This window comes from Rhinatrema bivittatum, chromosome 1 (genome assembly GCF_901001135.1).
Source record: "Rhinatrema bivittatum chromosome 1, aRhiBiv1.1, whole genome shotgun sequence".
NCBI lineage: Eukaryota > Metazoa > Chordata > Amphibia > Gymnophiona > Rhinatrematidae > Rhinatrema > Rhinatrema bivittatum.
In genome coordinates, this window is record NC_042615.1 from 157,494,401 (window position 1) to 157,510,149 (window position 15,749).

A 15,749-nucleotide genomic window follows, 5' to 3' on the forward strand; every position below is an offset into this window, starting at 1 on the left:
TGGGGGGTCATGTTGGAGGGGGGGGGGGGAAGAAACTTTCTAAAATTTAGAAAAAAATGTAAGTGAATACGTTTAGGCCTGCAATTCATTTGCCTCGATTTAGACACCTATGTTAGATGCCTAGTGCTGAAAATTCTGTGCTTTTTCACTGCCCTAACTCCATCCCTTTAACTGCCCACTTTTCAGGACCCTAAATTTATGTAATTACTGAAAATACGCTCCTAAATGTAAGCGCTCAGCCACTGTCTGTTTTCACTTTAGTTGCCTAACTCGAAGTTTGCAACCAAAACCTTTTGAAATTGTATTCTTTCAAAGAGCAATATTCAAAGCCATTTTGCATTTTAGCCATGAAAGTGGAGGCCCTGAATATTGCCCAACCTGTCTGCGGCTAAAAGTATGTACATTATTGAACACATATACACTTTTAGCTGTAGGTTCTGTAGGCATATGAGAGCAAACAGAAGAACTATAGAGAGACAGTAACTTTAAATCTAGCAAGCAGCCGCATACAATATATATGGGCATGCGCACACATACACTGGAATTTTAAATCTGCGTAAGTAGAATATCAAATATACCTATCGTGCATAGTTGTGCTAATTTTAAGCAATTATGTGAGGCAACATTATTCACATCTCTTTCCTTAGGACTTGTCTGCTTTTACATGTGCAAGTGAGTACATTTTTAGATCTAGAAGTAGATTTTAAAAGCACAGAATGCAACAAAATCAGGAGATATGCACACAAGTCTGGCTCGTACGCACTCACCCAGATGCATGCACATCTCACTCAACTTCAAAAAGGGGCATGGTCTGAGGAGTTCAGGGTGTGGCCAAGAGATGTACACAAATACATATGCACCTTGGAGCTTGCCCAGGTCCACTACCACATAAGTTAACTTCTGCAATGGATGAGGTGTAAGTTGTAAAACAAACAGCCGTTTTGGAGGAGCAAACTTGTAGACAATCTGGTGAAACTTATCATGACGTGGATGCATGCCAGTTTTTAAATCCCCTGACTTACAGGGTAGAAAAAAATGGGGTGTGCCTAGGCAGACCTCCATTTAAAATTAGGCGGACTTGTTATATATTTATATTCTGCTTTTCAGCATTTCAAAGTGGTTTACTCAATCTAAGTTTGTACCTGAGGCAACAGAGGGTAAAATGACTTGCCCAAGGTCATAAGGAGCAGCAGTGGGATAAGAACCCTGGTCTTCCTGGTTCAAAGCCTGCTGCTCTAACCACTATGCTACTCCTCCACATGGGTGTAGTCAGGTTATTTTATAAATATCCACATTTGTGCGCACAATTATAAAACTGCTACTGACACACACACACCCCAATGTGTGCCCATGTGCTGCTTTGAAAGTTACTGTCCCTGGCAATAACCAGTTTGACCACTTAGGCCACCAATTTTCCCAGTCTCTCTCTAGGTCAAGACCCCTCTCTGGTTCTTCAGCCGCCAGTTTACCCAGACCCCCCTCAACCAGTTTTTGGCTATAACTAGTTTTATACTGACTTACACCTGAAAAAGAACAGAAGGTTTTATAATTGGGATTTATGCGTGTAAATGTTGGCCCCATCCCAGAACGCCCCTGACTTTACTCCCTCCCCCCCCCCCTTTTTTTTTTTTTTTTTTTTTTTTTTTTATAAACTATTCTGTTGTTGCGCACACGCATATATGCACACATACTTTGCCAGTTTTAAAATAAGAGCTGCTCGTGCTCGGTCCATATATGGGCCTTTTTATGCAAGCAACTCTTAAAATTTACCCCATAGGTTTCATTATTTAAAGCCTACCCATATTGTTTCCAATTGAAAAATTGCACTCACAAAGCAAGCATAATCTTTGTGGGTAACTTCTCCAGGATCAATAATTAAAGCAAAGGCCTATGCAAAAAATGTTGCTTTGATTACTGATTCAAACCCTGCAGGGTAAGAGGACACGCAGAGCTTGCAACAGAGGCAGTTCTGATTACCCTCCCCCATAAATTTAAAATGACGTCTATTCTACACACATGCATGGAGGGAGCCAGTGCCAATGCATCCCAGTGCATTCTACATTTCTTCAGTAGGTGAGTGAATGATGGCATCTCAGACGCAGATCAGCTCCTGCTAGTCAACCCAGAGGCCGAGGCCTGTGCACTAATGGTGGAATCTTTAAAGAGCTCCAACTCAATCCTTTTTACCCGAGGAGGCAGACAATGCTGCACTGTTAGGGGAGGAGTGACCGCAGATCTATCCAAGGGGCCTTGGATCGCTGAGAATGCAGGCACATCCTCTCACAGGTATAGCAGTTCACCTGGTCGTGGTCTGGACCAAGGCAAATGTAGCAAAACTCATGCCTATCATTTTACCACATGGGCAGGTTTTTTAAACCCACTCAGGGCACTCTTTTTCGATAGATATCTGGGAGTAAGCCCAGGATGCAAAAAAAAAAAAAAAAAAAAAAAAAAAAAAAGCTTTTGCAAGGTAAATTTCTGAGTAGCATTTAAAGTGCTGCTGTTGAGGCTGCCGAGGCAGCAAGACAACAAAAACAGAGAAAAATGGAAAAGTTAGTGTGAAAAATAGAACAGAGACAATACACATCTGTGCTGTGCTAAGTCAAAAACAGACTGAGTAGGTTCACAAAGCAACTGCTGTGGGTGCTTAGTACAGCTCAAAGCTCTACTAGCTAGGAGAGACAAGTCTGTTTGGTAACACCAGGTGCCGCAACCCTCAAATTTATGGGTGAATCTGACTGCTTAGCTACAGAAAAAAAAAACACATGAACCCTAAATTTGCACTGAAGCGCCACCACCACAAGAAAGTTTGTGAATATGCATGGCACTGATGCCAGGTCAAAGGGCAGTATGCAATATTGGAGGTGATTCTTCCCTACCACAAATCCGAGATACCTTCTATGACCTGGGTGGGTGCAGGCATCTTTCAGATCTAGAAAATAGATTCACAGTACCTAGGGAAACCATCTTGGACTTTTCCCTCATCAGGAACTTGTTCAAAACCCTTAGGTCTAAGATGGGATGGAGACCCTTGTCTTCTTTGGGATCAGGAAGTTCTTGGAGTAAAATCCCACCCTCTTTCCCCTGCTGGAACAGGCTCAACCATTTTGGCCTCTAAGGAGGATAGATTCTTTTGTATCAATTCCTGATGCCAAGAAACTGATTAAACGGTTTTCAGTCAGCAATTTGGTGGGACACCAAATAACCATAATCTTCCTCTTCGAATTATGCTGTGAATCCAAGTGTCTGAAGTTACACTGGGCCCAACAACTGATGTAAAATCTCAGCCTCCTTCCAACAAGGACGTCCTCTGGTAGATACCAATATCCTGGCTAGGCTTTCAGATATGCAGTCAGAATCCTGTCCCAGGTTTTGGGTGGGCTGCTGGCTGAGCCTTTCGTACCATCTATTGTCCAGGATAAGAGTGAGAACCCTGTTGCAGAAAGGTCTCCTCGGCTGATAAGAAAAAAAAAAAAAAAAGAATCTCCTTGGTACTCCTCTTAGATACGACCTGGTTAAGGAGGGCAGATATGAAGTGTCGCGGAGTGGTCTTTCATTTCAGTAATTTGGGTACTTTTATCACCAAATTGCAAAACATGTCAACAAGCCTATTCTGGTCACCCTGTAAACAGTCTGAGGCCCACAGTCTGGCAAGTCTGTCAATACCAAAACCTACTGCAGATACACTTGATGCCATTTCAAAACCATCAAAAGGTCAAACAGATCATGTGTTTTCACGCTATACCCTGGTCCACCCAGGTCATCATGCTGCTCTGGAGGAAGCCACTCCGACAAAACCTCACACACTAAGTTTAGGTTAAATTATTTTACTTAACCACCTAATACAAAATAAAATGAAAGTAGTGTAAAAATTAAAAAATAAACAAACATTCTTAATCCAATACATAATCATTCTTACAAACAAAAAAAGTAACTCAAGACACTTATAAATAACAGAACCAAATTTATCATTTTGGTAACCATAGGCAGAGAACCACACTGGCACCCCTTTAAGCTGTGCTGGTACGTGGCCCTATAACAAAAAGAAGCAGGATTTGGACTGGCTATTTGGCACCTTTGAAATCTGGTGCCCTAGGAGTTGCCTTGTTGTCTAAATCTGGGTCTGAGCAATAGAACAAAAATCATAATGTATAAAATAGAACACTTCATATTACTAAACCTACCAATAAATTCAATTAAAAGAAAAAAAAAAAAAAGATTACCACTTAAAATCTCTATTTAAAAACCTGTTGGAAGCCAGGCTTTCATGCTCTAAACGTTAATTGAATTCCTGATGTACATACAAAGCAAAAACATTCCAAAGGATGAGTGACTAATAGGAAAACAAGTCTTACACATACCAATATAGTCTCAACATGAGATCTAATTGAGAGGCTCATAAAACGCTGACTGGTTTATAGGGACAAATAAGCAGGTTGACCTCTACAAATAGCTATAAACACCAAATAAAATCTTAAAATCTTCACTCTGCATACAAATAGAAGCCAGTGAAGTTCTTCTAAAAGCAGCATAACGTCAAATGTCTTGGAGCCAAATATTATTACTGCAGGGTTTTGTACTAACTGTAACCTTTTTATAGTATTCAGTGCCAGTCCCTAATATAGTGCATTTCAGTATTCTAGTCCAGTGGTTCTCAACTGGTGTGTCGCCACACTTCCCGTTCCCCCGCTGACCCAGCTGCTCCCCCTCCCGAGCAAAATAGGTCCTCCGCCCGGGCTTAAAATGCTAATAGCCCAGGCAGAACGCGTCAGGACAGCTGGAGTCAGCAGCACTGGCACTCTCTTCTTCCCGCCCCCCCTCTGCCCGGAAAAGGAAGTGGTGATCAGCAGGTGCGTGTGCGGGAAGAAGAGACCATGCTGGTGCAGGCAACGTCGGCCCGAAGAAAAGTAGAAAGGCGCAGCCTGAGGAATGAGCTGCGCGGCTCGGAGAAAAACAAAGCACTTCGTCAACCCCTGCGGCCGATGGGACTCCTTCTCCGCGAGGGCTGAAAATGAAGTAGGTTGCTGCTGACTTTAGGGTTGGGAGGAGGCTGCCGCTAGTTCGGGGGAGGGGGGAGAGTGAGTGAATGAGCAAGCATGTATGTGTTGATTGAGAGCTGGTTTAGGTGAGGGAGCATGTGAGTATGTGACTGAGAGCCTGTGTGTAAATGAGAGAAAGAGCGCATGTTTATAAGCATGTGAATGAAAGCCTGTGTGTAAATAAGAGAGAGAGAGAGAGAGAGAGAGAGAGCGCATGTTTATAAGCATGCGAATGAGAGTCTGTGTGAGAGAAAACGACAGCATGTGTATGTAAGCCTGAAAAGATAGACAGCATTGTGTAAATGTGTAATTAAGAGCCTATATAAGTGAGAGAAAATGCACATGTATATGTGAGCGATTGAGAGCCAGAGAGAGAGAGAGAGAGATGCAAGCAACCCATCCCTCCTCCTGCTAATTCAAAACAATCTCAGGGCACCTGGATATCAAACGTTCCCAGGTATGCAGAGCAAAAAATTGTTCATATCCTTATTATTTTTCATTACTGGGTCTTTGTGTCTGCTATTTTGAAATATTTTATTGGTATCTAGAAATTTTTGATATGAGTTTTTAATTATTGGATATTCCATTCACCCGCTGTTTTGAAATAATCTGTTCTTTTTGTTAGTATGGTTTTGCGGCTATTGATTTTATATTTCTTGATTTGTTTTATAAGGACTGGTGATGTTTTTTTCTCCTTTGTTACACTGCGTGCAGAGACTCCGGCTTGTTGAGGTTTCCAATTCAGTTTTTGTCTGCATGCTTCTAGTTATGCGTTTTGGTCTCTTTATTCTTTGTTGGGTGAGGGTCAGCACATGTGATTCAGGTGAGGTTTTCTGCTGGCGTGTAGTTTCTGTGTAGGGCTCTATAGCAGCCTGACTTGGTCCGTTTTCCTAATAGGAGATATATTGGTGTAATATTTCAGTATTGCCTTTTCTTAGGTAAGGTGGTTACTGTTAAGTGCTGGAAATTGGTGCTGTTTTGGTGTGGGATGTTTACTGTTTATGCAATTTCTGTTCACACAGAATATGTATCTTTTTCTTGTATCATTCTTAACAATAAAAATAATCCCGGACCTTTATTTCCATCGTAAATTGTAATGAGCAGTGTGTCACATGTGTGAGCGTGGTCTGTCAGGTGTGTCACGATGGGAAAAAGGTTGAGTACTACTGTTCTAGTCAACTTCAGAATGTTCCACATATATTGACACGAGTCTGTATGGGCATTCAACATAGCCCCCGGTAAACCTTTTTCCCCCGAGCAAGCCAAGAGTGCAGGAATTCCTCCCCAGGAGCAAAGAGGAGTGGGTTCAAAGCTTTCTTGAGAGCAGAGTGAACTTCCATCAATTGGTAAGTTGGCTGCAGCTATTCTGTTCGCCTTCTTGTTTACCATAGCCACAAAGAGGGGGTTCTCCCATAGTCTCTTCTGTCTCTTGAACAATCTCATGGATAGATATTGCCACAATATCTTTTGGAGGTACTACAAACTGGAGGACGCCAAACATCTTTGCCCTGGACTCTTCTTCCTTCTGCAACTCAAAGGAAAAAGAATGTGCTCCTCTCAAACTCTGCGAAGGAGAGGACCTCAGGATGAGATCGCTTCCTTTCCTGTGGAAGAGAGGGATCACCTGTGGATCCCTCCTGAACAAAGAGGTTTTCTAAACTATAGCCATACTCCTTGGAAAATTCTGAGTCCAAGCCCAACTGGTACATTGGGGATGGGGATATGGACCGGGACTGTATCCATCTAACAGGCAAGGTCTCAGGGAGGGCTGCATTTTCCACATTGGGTCCTAGACCCAATGACTTCCTGCATCTTGGGGAAAATTATGCTCCTCCCCTCCCCTGATGCCCTTGAAATTAGCATCAGTATCCAATGTTGTTGCCCCTCCAGGAACCAGCATCAAGGACCTTCATTGGATGCCATGAGGAATTCCAGTAACAACTGGATGCCTGTCTTCAGAAACCATTAATAGCAATACTCTGAGGCTCTGCATTTTGTAGTCCAGAGCTTTCTGGATCTTCCTATTCAGCTCCTCCTCAAAAACTGCCAATGCCAAGATGGCTTGGGAGGTAGGAAGTGAGGCTTTATCTTTCAGACATCAGAAATCTATAGGCAGCTGACACCACGACCCTTGAAGACTGTTGTCATTCCTGAATCTGCATAGAGGATGAGCTCTTCTCGCCAAAGGAATGCTTTGGGAGATTCAAAACTGCCACCAAAATGTCCCCACTCCCAGCATTGCACATTGATAGAGATTGATGTTGATGCTTCTTAGCCTTCACCTGATGCATATCATTGGAACTTCATGAAGCCAGTACCTAAGAAGTAGAATCCTTCAATTTCTTCTGGTGGGAGGAGGCAGACAAAGGAATATCTTCTTGGTTCTTGATGTCAAAGGAAATCAATGCCTCCCCCTCCTCCCCCAGTCCCCCCTCCCCATGTCAATGCACTGCCAGTGGCCACTGCAGCTCCTGGGTCCCTCATTATCAATGCTAATGGGTCGGATTTTTTTCTGAAGTGCCACTCCATGAGTTCTAGCTGGGATCAGTGTCCTCTAGGGATCATGATTCCATAAAGGAAACACTGCATAATGGCATGCTCCTCCCCCAGGCAATGCAAACATCACGGGGATCTGTGAAAGGCAATCACATCAAGCCTAGGGACAACAGTTAAAGCCACTGGCCTTATCTTTTTAGGACACTGGATTAAAAAACAAAACAAAACCAAAAAAAAAAATCTATGTTCAAAAATTCAGTCAATGTCATTTGGTGCATCAATCCCAGTGGCAACCATGGCTGTTGAAAAAAAGAAAGATGTAACATTTGAGAAACTTACTTAAGATGACCAAGGGGAACGAAAAATATTCCACAGGGGCCCCACAATGAAGAATTCCTGCTACTTCAGGAGAAAAATCCCCAACAAGATGGAGATAAAAGAAATGAACCATGACATGCAGGGTCAACTATAAAATTAGATTGTAACAAGGAGCAACAAGATTCAAACCTTGATTTCCATGGGTTGCAGCCCATTGCTCTAACCAGGAGGCTACACCTCCACTTCTGAAGCAAAGGAAGTTTTAAAAGTGACTACCTTATTAGAATCTTTGGCTAAGGATTCCACTTTAGTAGTTTTCTTGGTATTGGAAAGACTGGCTGTTAAAAATTTGTGTTAGGAATTGTGGAGGCATAGAATGATTGTATTCCCAAATATTTCTAGAACTCAAAAGAAACAAACAGTTTTTGTTAAGGCGTTCCAAGGTATTGCAGTTAGGGAGCCTTTTTTTCTTAAAATTCCTTATAAATATTGTGTGAAGTATATCACTGGGAGGGGTTTTTTTTTAAATATAATTTTTTGGCTAAACAGTTTCCTCCTACTCTTCAGAGCTTCCAACTCAAATCAGAACCTGCCCTGTGCACTATAAACTGTCAATCACGACTAACTGGAGTTTTTCCCCCCTCTCAATTAGCCCGGTCAAAGACAGTAAGTGCCCATGGGGCACAGTTTGCAGTTCTCTTCAGATCACAGTAAGCTTGCACTCCAAATCAAGCTATTAGGTGTCACTTTGGGCAATGGATGGGACTGACTCCCCACCACAGGTTCTGAATGCTACCTCTGCAGTTTCCCCAACAGAAATGCAGAACCGAGAAAGAAAAAATAGTAGGTTCTTTGATTTACTATTATAGTAATATGGTAAATGAGCCTTATTTTAATCTTTCAAAAGTCACATATTCAGTCTACTATGCATTATCTGAATGCTCACCTGACAGTGAATTGGGATTTGCTGGCTGCACTGATAAGTGAAATTTCTGTATTTTAGAATGGTTTTTGCTAAATTCTCTCAGCTTTTATTTAAGAGAATAGTTCTCTCTCCCAATTGCAAGTTAACATCGCTACAACTTTTTCGGTTGGTTGTTCGTGAGAGTAAGATACTTAACTGAACTGGCATACAAAGTTAGTCTTTTTGGAATTGACTAGTGAAGGGGCAATACAGTACTTGGTATTTGCAAATAGAGAAGGTATTTCTGACGTCCAGAAAGGAGTCCACCTGAGCACCAGTGATCATCAGATGGCATAGTTTGAAATAACAGGCAAGACAGTGAACCGCAACAAGAAAATCCAAGTCCTCTACTTCAAAAATACCATTAGTAAAATGGGAAAAATATGTTACAGAGGTACTGGCAGGGTGAGAGGATGTATGCAACATAGAAGAACCGTGGTCTAAACTAAAAGGAACAACAACAAAAAAGCAACAAATCTTTGTGTTAAAATGACCAATACAGTTTTCAAAAGAGGTGGCTCAAAAAGGTAAAGCAAAAAGATGAGCAATGAAAACATGGGATCTAAAAAAGAAGAGCATAGGAGAGAATATTGGGTGAAGCTGGAAGTGGCAGGAAAAGCAGTCAGGATGGCAAAGATGAGAGAGGAGGAAAAAATAGGTAAGAAAAAAGGGACAAGAGCATTTTTAGGTATGTCAGTGAAAAAAGGAAGGGCAGAGGTAGGATTTAAGATTAAGAGGCGATGAAAATAAATATGTGGAGGGGAATAAGGAAAAAAGTAAAAATATTAAATACTTCTGTTTGGTTTTATTTGAACGAACCTGGCAAATAACTGTAGTACTATGTTCAGTCAGGTATTAACGAGCCTATATGCTAAAATCCTACACTGAAAAAAAAAATTCCTTCATAGAGGAATGAGTGGTCCAGCAAGGAAACTTTTTTTTTTTTTTTTAAAGCAGAAAAGGCATTATCCTGCTTACTCTTTGGCCTCTATCAGCAACAAAGTTGAAGGCTTGTAAATGTAACCACAGAAACTCAAAACTCTAGACAGCAACCCAGACAAAAAATGAGACATAGCCAGTGTATCACTTTTTTTGTAGTTTTGCATAATCATTGACCCACAGTAACCTCAAACAGGTTGGTTCTCTGGATGTTAAAAGGAAGGCTACAGATTAAGGAGGTAATTTTAAAAGGAGTTAAGAACATAAGAACATAAGAAAATGCCATACTGGGTAAGACCAAGGGTCCATCAAGCCCAGCATCCTGTTTCCAACAGTGGCCAATCCAGGCCATAAGAACCTGGCAAGTACCCAAAAACTAAGTCTATTCCATGTAACCATTGCTAATGGCAGTGGCTATTCTCTAAGTGAACTTAATAGCAGGTAATGGACTTCTCCTCCAAGAACTTATCCAATCCTTTTTTAAACACAGCTATACTAACTGCACGAACCACATTCTCTGGCAACAAATTCCAGAGTTTAATTGTGCATTGAGTAAAAAAGAACTTTCTCCGATTAGTTTTAAATGTGCCCCATGCTAACTTCATGGAGTGTCCCCTAGTCCTTCTACTATCCGAAAGAGTAAATAACCGATTCACATCTACCCGTTCTAGACCTCTCATGATTTTAAACACCTCTATCATATCCCCCCTCAGTCGTCTCTTCTCCAAGCTGAAAAGTCCTAACCTCTTTAGTCTTTCCTCATAGGGGAGTTGTTCCATTCCCCTTATCATTTTGGTAGCCCTTCTCTGTACCTTCTCCATCGCAATTATATCTTTTTTGAGATGCGGCGACCAGAATTGTACACAGTATTCAAGGTGCGGTCTCACCATGGAGCGATACAGAGGCATTATGACATTTTCCGTCTTATTCATCATTCCTTTTCTAATAATTCCCAACATTCTGTTTGCTTTTTTGACTGCCGCAGCACACTGAACCGACGATTTCAATGTGTTATCCACTATGACACCTAGATCTCTTTCTTGGGTTGTAGCACCTAATATGGAACCCAACATCGTGTAATTATAGCATGGGTTATTTTTCCCTATATGCATCACCTTGCACTTATCCACATTAAATTTCATCTGCCATTTGGATGCCCAATTTTCCAGTCTCACAAGGTCTTCCTGCATATAATGTAACATACCATCAAAGCTATTTTAAAAAGAAATATATGCACTTAAAAAGAGCACTTGCACATGAATATCCTATGGAAAATTCAATGGCATATACTGTAACAATTTTCAAAAGCCCACTTACATGGATAAAGTGCATTTACATGTGGAACACCCAGTTTTAAAGCATGTAAATACTTTTTAAAATCAGGCCCTTAGGTTTTGAAGAATCCCACCAAAATGCCATAAAAAGACCCCCTTTTGAGTTCCCCTTCACACCAGGACCTATTTCAAAAGGAGTTTGTCTCCCTTCTACAGGTCAATGAAGTCAAGCCTCTTCCACCAGGAAAGGAGGATGAGGATTCTACTCCAAGTACTACCTGGTACCAAAAAACAAACAAACTGGGGGATACCATCTCAATTCTAGATCCAAGGGCCCTGAGCAAGTTACTATTCAAAGAAAAGTTCAAGATGATTTCTTTGGGCACCATAACTCACTTGTTAAAACAAAGGATTGGCTATGCTCAGTATACATCAAGGATGCATACAGCTGTATCCAGGTCACAGGATGCTTCTTAAACTGAAACCATAAAAGCATCTTTACAGTATTAAGAATCACTGTGAAAATGAGTGTTGGGATCTATAACATCTATTTATCTATTTGTAACTTTTTTATGCCGACGTTCGTGTAAAAAAATACAAATCACACCGATTTACAAAGAAACAGATTGTTGCATGGGAGCTTTCCAAAGAACACGGATAACAAATAACTGGGGTACATGGAACTAAATATCTGTATATAAAACAATTTGGGAATATATAAAATTAATTCGATATCTACATAAACACAATAAATAAATATCAGAACAAGAAGCAAATGGGTGAAACAGTTAACATCACGCGGAGCAGAACATTGGAACATTAAACTGAAGTCCAGATCGGAATGAACTGATTATACTTATGGGAATTAGTCAGAAAGGATGAGCTCGAATAAATTTCTACTCTAGTCATAGTTCAATTTTCCCTATTAATTACATCACACAAGATTTATCTTTGTCCAACATAATGAGGAGGAGGACACAAGCTCAGCTTCATTTTCATTGGGAGACTAAAAATTGTATTTAAATAAACATAGCCTAAAAATTAAAAAGCATGCATATACTTGAACCCAAACATCTCATGTCCGCAAAGTGATTGGCAGTCATATAAAAATGTTTAAAATCAAAAGGAAACTGTACAAAACTGATATTTCCCACCTCTGACTTTTTACTTTTAACTGTGAAATAAATGAAGATATGGAAAGCCTCTGAACAGTCAGCTACTTTACGAGCTAAAATGATAAAACCGCAAAACCCACAAGGAACTTGTAGCTCATAGAAAAGCAAACTATATGTATGAAATCCAGATCCATACAACAATATACTTGGGGGGATTCATGTTACTGTGAATACAGTCAGAGTGCATTTTCTAATTACAAAAACTAGATTAGCAGCAACAGAAATGCTTCATGAGCAGCAACAGTGCAAGTTTCCCCACAGTGCCCTGTTCACGTCTCAGGTCTTCTCGAAGACCATCTCCTCATATGGCTCAAAGTGGCGAAGATCATGCGATATCACATAAAGCATCATGTGATTATCATTTTCAGTCACTACTGACTATCGGGCGAATATGAAACGGCAATCTGTAAATAAATCTCAGTATCCCACTGCTAATTCACTCTGTTCCTCTACTACAGAAAATGTTTATACTACTATCATGACACCACGGTTTAACTCGTACAATAAAATAAGCAATCATGCCATCTCTTAAAGTATATTCGATAATTTATTTTCAGAAGCAACTGCTTGCATAATATTGCAGGCGGAATTAAAGAGAACTGAATTTCTAACAAGGAAACTATAAAAAGTCACACCTTTTTAAAAGTAGAATAAAAAATGTCTAAAAATTATTTACTAAGGTAATATAGAACAAAAACGTTGCCCCCGCCGCAACAATACAGTTCATTATGAAGCAACTCACAGAAGCAAAATAAACAAATAAATGAATTAAATTAAATTAAAAAAAAAAACTGAGAGCCCCAGACCCCCGCTCCACTGCACTACACTGCAAATAAATCCGAGGGTAATTAGACTAACTCGCCGCGCGCGCACACACCAGAGAGTCCGGTCCTACACTTACCGTGAACTCCTGTTCCTGAATTCGTCTGACACTGCCAGCAGCTCCGTGCGCACCGCGGAACAGGAGTCAAGCCGACAGGTTTCAAGCCGACAGGTTTCACACTAGCGCCCCCCTCCGACGGCACCAATAGAGGAGATTGGGGGAGGGCTGCGACCGCCGCCACCAGCGCCCGGGCCGCCTCCGTCCTCCCAGCCGCGGCCAAGAACAGGTTCCCAGAGGCGTCTAGGGGGGACGAGGGCGGGGCGCAAGGAGGACACGCCCGCGGCCTCTCCAAGAAGAAAGGAAGAACGGAGTCCGTCTGGAGGCGGGGCGCATTGGTTACGCGAGACGTGATTGGTGATTGCTTGAGCTTGACCGCGAGGAAGGCGGGTCCCGTAAAGCGAGCGTGGGAGATGATTGGTGGGAGGAAGGGAGGGGGAGGGGTCGTAGGCGGGGCTCGCGCCAGAGTTGGGGGTTTTGCCGTAGCGGCGCGGGGCCGCCAGAGGGGAGGGGAGGAGAAAAGGAGGAGAAGGCTGGGGAGGAGGAGGGCGGGGCTGTTTCATTCAAATCTAGAACTAACCGCTACTGCCCGAGAGAAGGAGGAGGGGAAAGGGGAAGGGGAGCTGCGGTAGAATCTTTTTTTTTTCCGCAGCTTCATCAGGCATGCTCCGCGCGCAGCGCTAGCAGATAGGGCAAATACCGTGCAACGTTGTGCGTCTACGTGCTGGGTCACAAACACCCCGTTAGCTTTTTTTTTGTATGAATGTCTCAGTCGCTGACGTTTTTCCTAGACTATAGGGGGACATCCCTACCTTTCTCCCCTCTCGGCCCCGGTATGATAGTATGGTCCGGACGCCTCGGTCTCCACGGCAACGGCGGGGCGGCCCGGGTTTGTTTTGTTTTGGCTCGCCCGGGATTGGAACTTTCAGCGGCAAGTTTTGGGGTAGTATGTAGGAGCATCTTGCAATTTAGTTTCGTATTTATTAGGTGCCTTTACCTTTAGTGGCAAGGATACTTTGGAAGATGGGTTGTTTTTCGTTCAGCAGTCCCGGGGCAAGAGGAGATTGATTTGACCAGGTGATTCGGTTGCACAAGAGCCGCGTCCGCACTATAATTTAGGGGGCTCACGGCGAGGATAGTTGCGAATGCTGCGGTATAAAAAGCGAGATTTTATGGAAGTAGCTGTGATTAGCGTTTCATAGGGAAGGATGGCGCTGCGGGGCTTCGTTGCGCGGATTTTGCTATCCTGAGTCGATAAAGTTTCCACAGGGGTCGGGGCTTAGACTCTCCGCGCTACTGTCTCCAGACTGTCCGTGTACGTAAAGAAAAGCATGTTGAATCTCCCCCCACCCCCACCCAAAATAATGACGAGAGTTGGAAATAGTACGGCTGACTTTCAGCCGGCATGGGTCTGTATTGAGTAGTTTTGCATAATGACTTGTGGATTAGCAATATGAAATGAACTCATTGTGAGTTGCTTGTTTTGCTTTTTTTTGCCCCTCCCCCCCCCAAAGCTTTTGATATTTTTGCAGTAGACTGTGTGAATTCGCCATGTCAGCACTCACCTTTATCTTTTTTTATCCATCATCGCTCATTCTCTCCAGGCAGTGTTTTAAGGATTTAGACCTACTTCTCAGGTTCTGCAAATACTTAGTTTTGCCATCATACAGTGAACACATCATGAAGAATCTCCCAATGAGAAGGAAGCTTTAACAATCCTTGATGACATCACAATGTGTAAAAGCCTCAACTAAGGTTTCTTGTGAAGCAGATGAACACAGTGACCCCTAAAAATGGATTTAAAACTGACCTTTTTAAAGCAGCAGTGCATGTTGTTGGTCCTCATTTTTTGTAAATGAACTAGATCCCTTCTGGGTATGTATTAAAAGATGATCTATTTCATAGGAGCTGAAGATGTAAGGCCAAGCACAAGGCACCTAGGGTGTCTGTCAAACTCCTGAAAAAAAGATTTCCCAACCTTTTCAAGCCCAAGGCACAGTTACATTAATAAAAGCATATGGCACACCAGCCTTCTGGGCAAGAAGCGTGAACGCGAAGAGGACTTATTTGGCCGAAAGAAACAGCTAGGGAAAAGCTAAAAACCCCAGATTTTCTTATAAATGTTTTAGTAAAGAGGGGGGAAGAGGCACACATGGACTTGTAACAATGGAGCAGCCTTCCAGTGACTTTGAAGTTAACTGAGGTGGAGGAGGGAGGTTAGTGATCAGAGCAAAGGACTGAAAACAAGGGCTGAAATCCCACTTCTCCCATTGATGCAAGTCACTTTATCTTCTGTTGCTTCAGATACAAATTTACCCCTAGATTCATTAAAATTCTATAATTTTGCATGCATAACGCCCGTCATAAGATAAAGGGGTGTGCTTATGATAAACAGTGAGTTAAAGTTTTCACACCCCATCAAGCTAGGGCGAGAGAACACTGAAGAAATCTCATCTTTGTGAGACGTTCCTTACTCCAAATGACATCAAATCTTCACCGAGGTGTACTGTGCTGTTCATACATCTCACTAAACCACCACCAAAAACCTCACCTCGAGTATTTAGCTGGCCCTCCTATAGTGATATAAATAGTTGAATAGTGTGAAGGCATCCCCAGAGTCTCTCTCTCTCTATGTCTTTCAGCCCCTCCCTTTCAAAAATTTGC

The 15,749-nt window shown here is 42.1% G+C and overlaps 1 protein-coding gene across 2 annotated transcripts in view; it reads right to left on the reverse strand.

Annotated features, from left to right (window-relative positions):
• Window positions 1–13,750, reverse strand: part of NSUN7 (NOP2/Sun RNA methyltransferase family member 7) — a 298,057-nt gene extending 284,307 nt beyond the window's left edge. Inside the window, exon 1 of one of the 2 annotated variants that reach the window (XM_029588977.1) lies at window positions 13,107–13,748. The gene's annotated coding sequence lies outside the window, so the exon portion shown is untranslated. Of the gene's footprint in view, window positions 1–13,106 lie in introns of both variants that reach the window. The other variant, XM_029588986.1, reaches the window with a different exon arrangement.
• Between the last annotated feature and the right edge of the window lie 1,999 nt (window positions 13,751–15,749).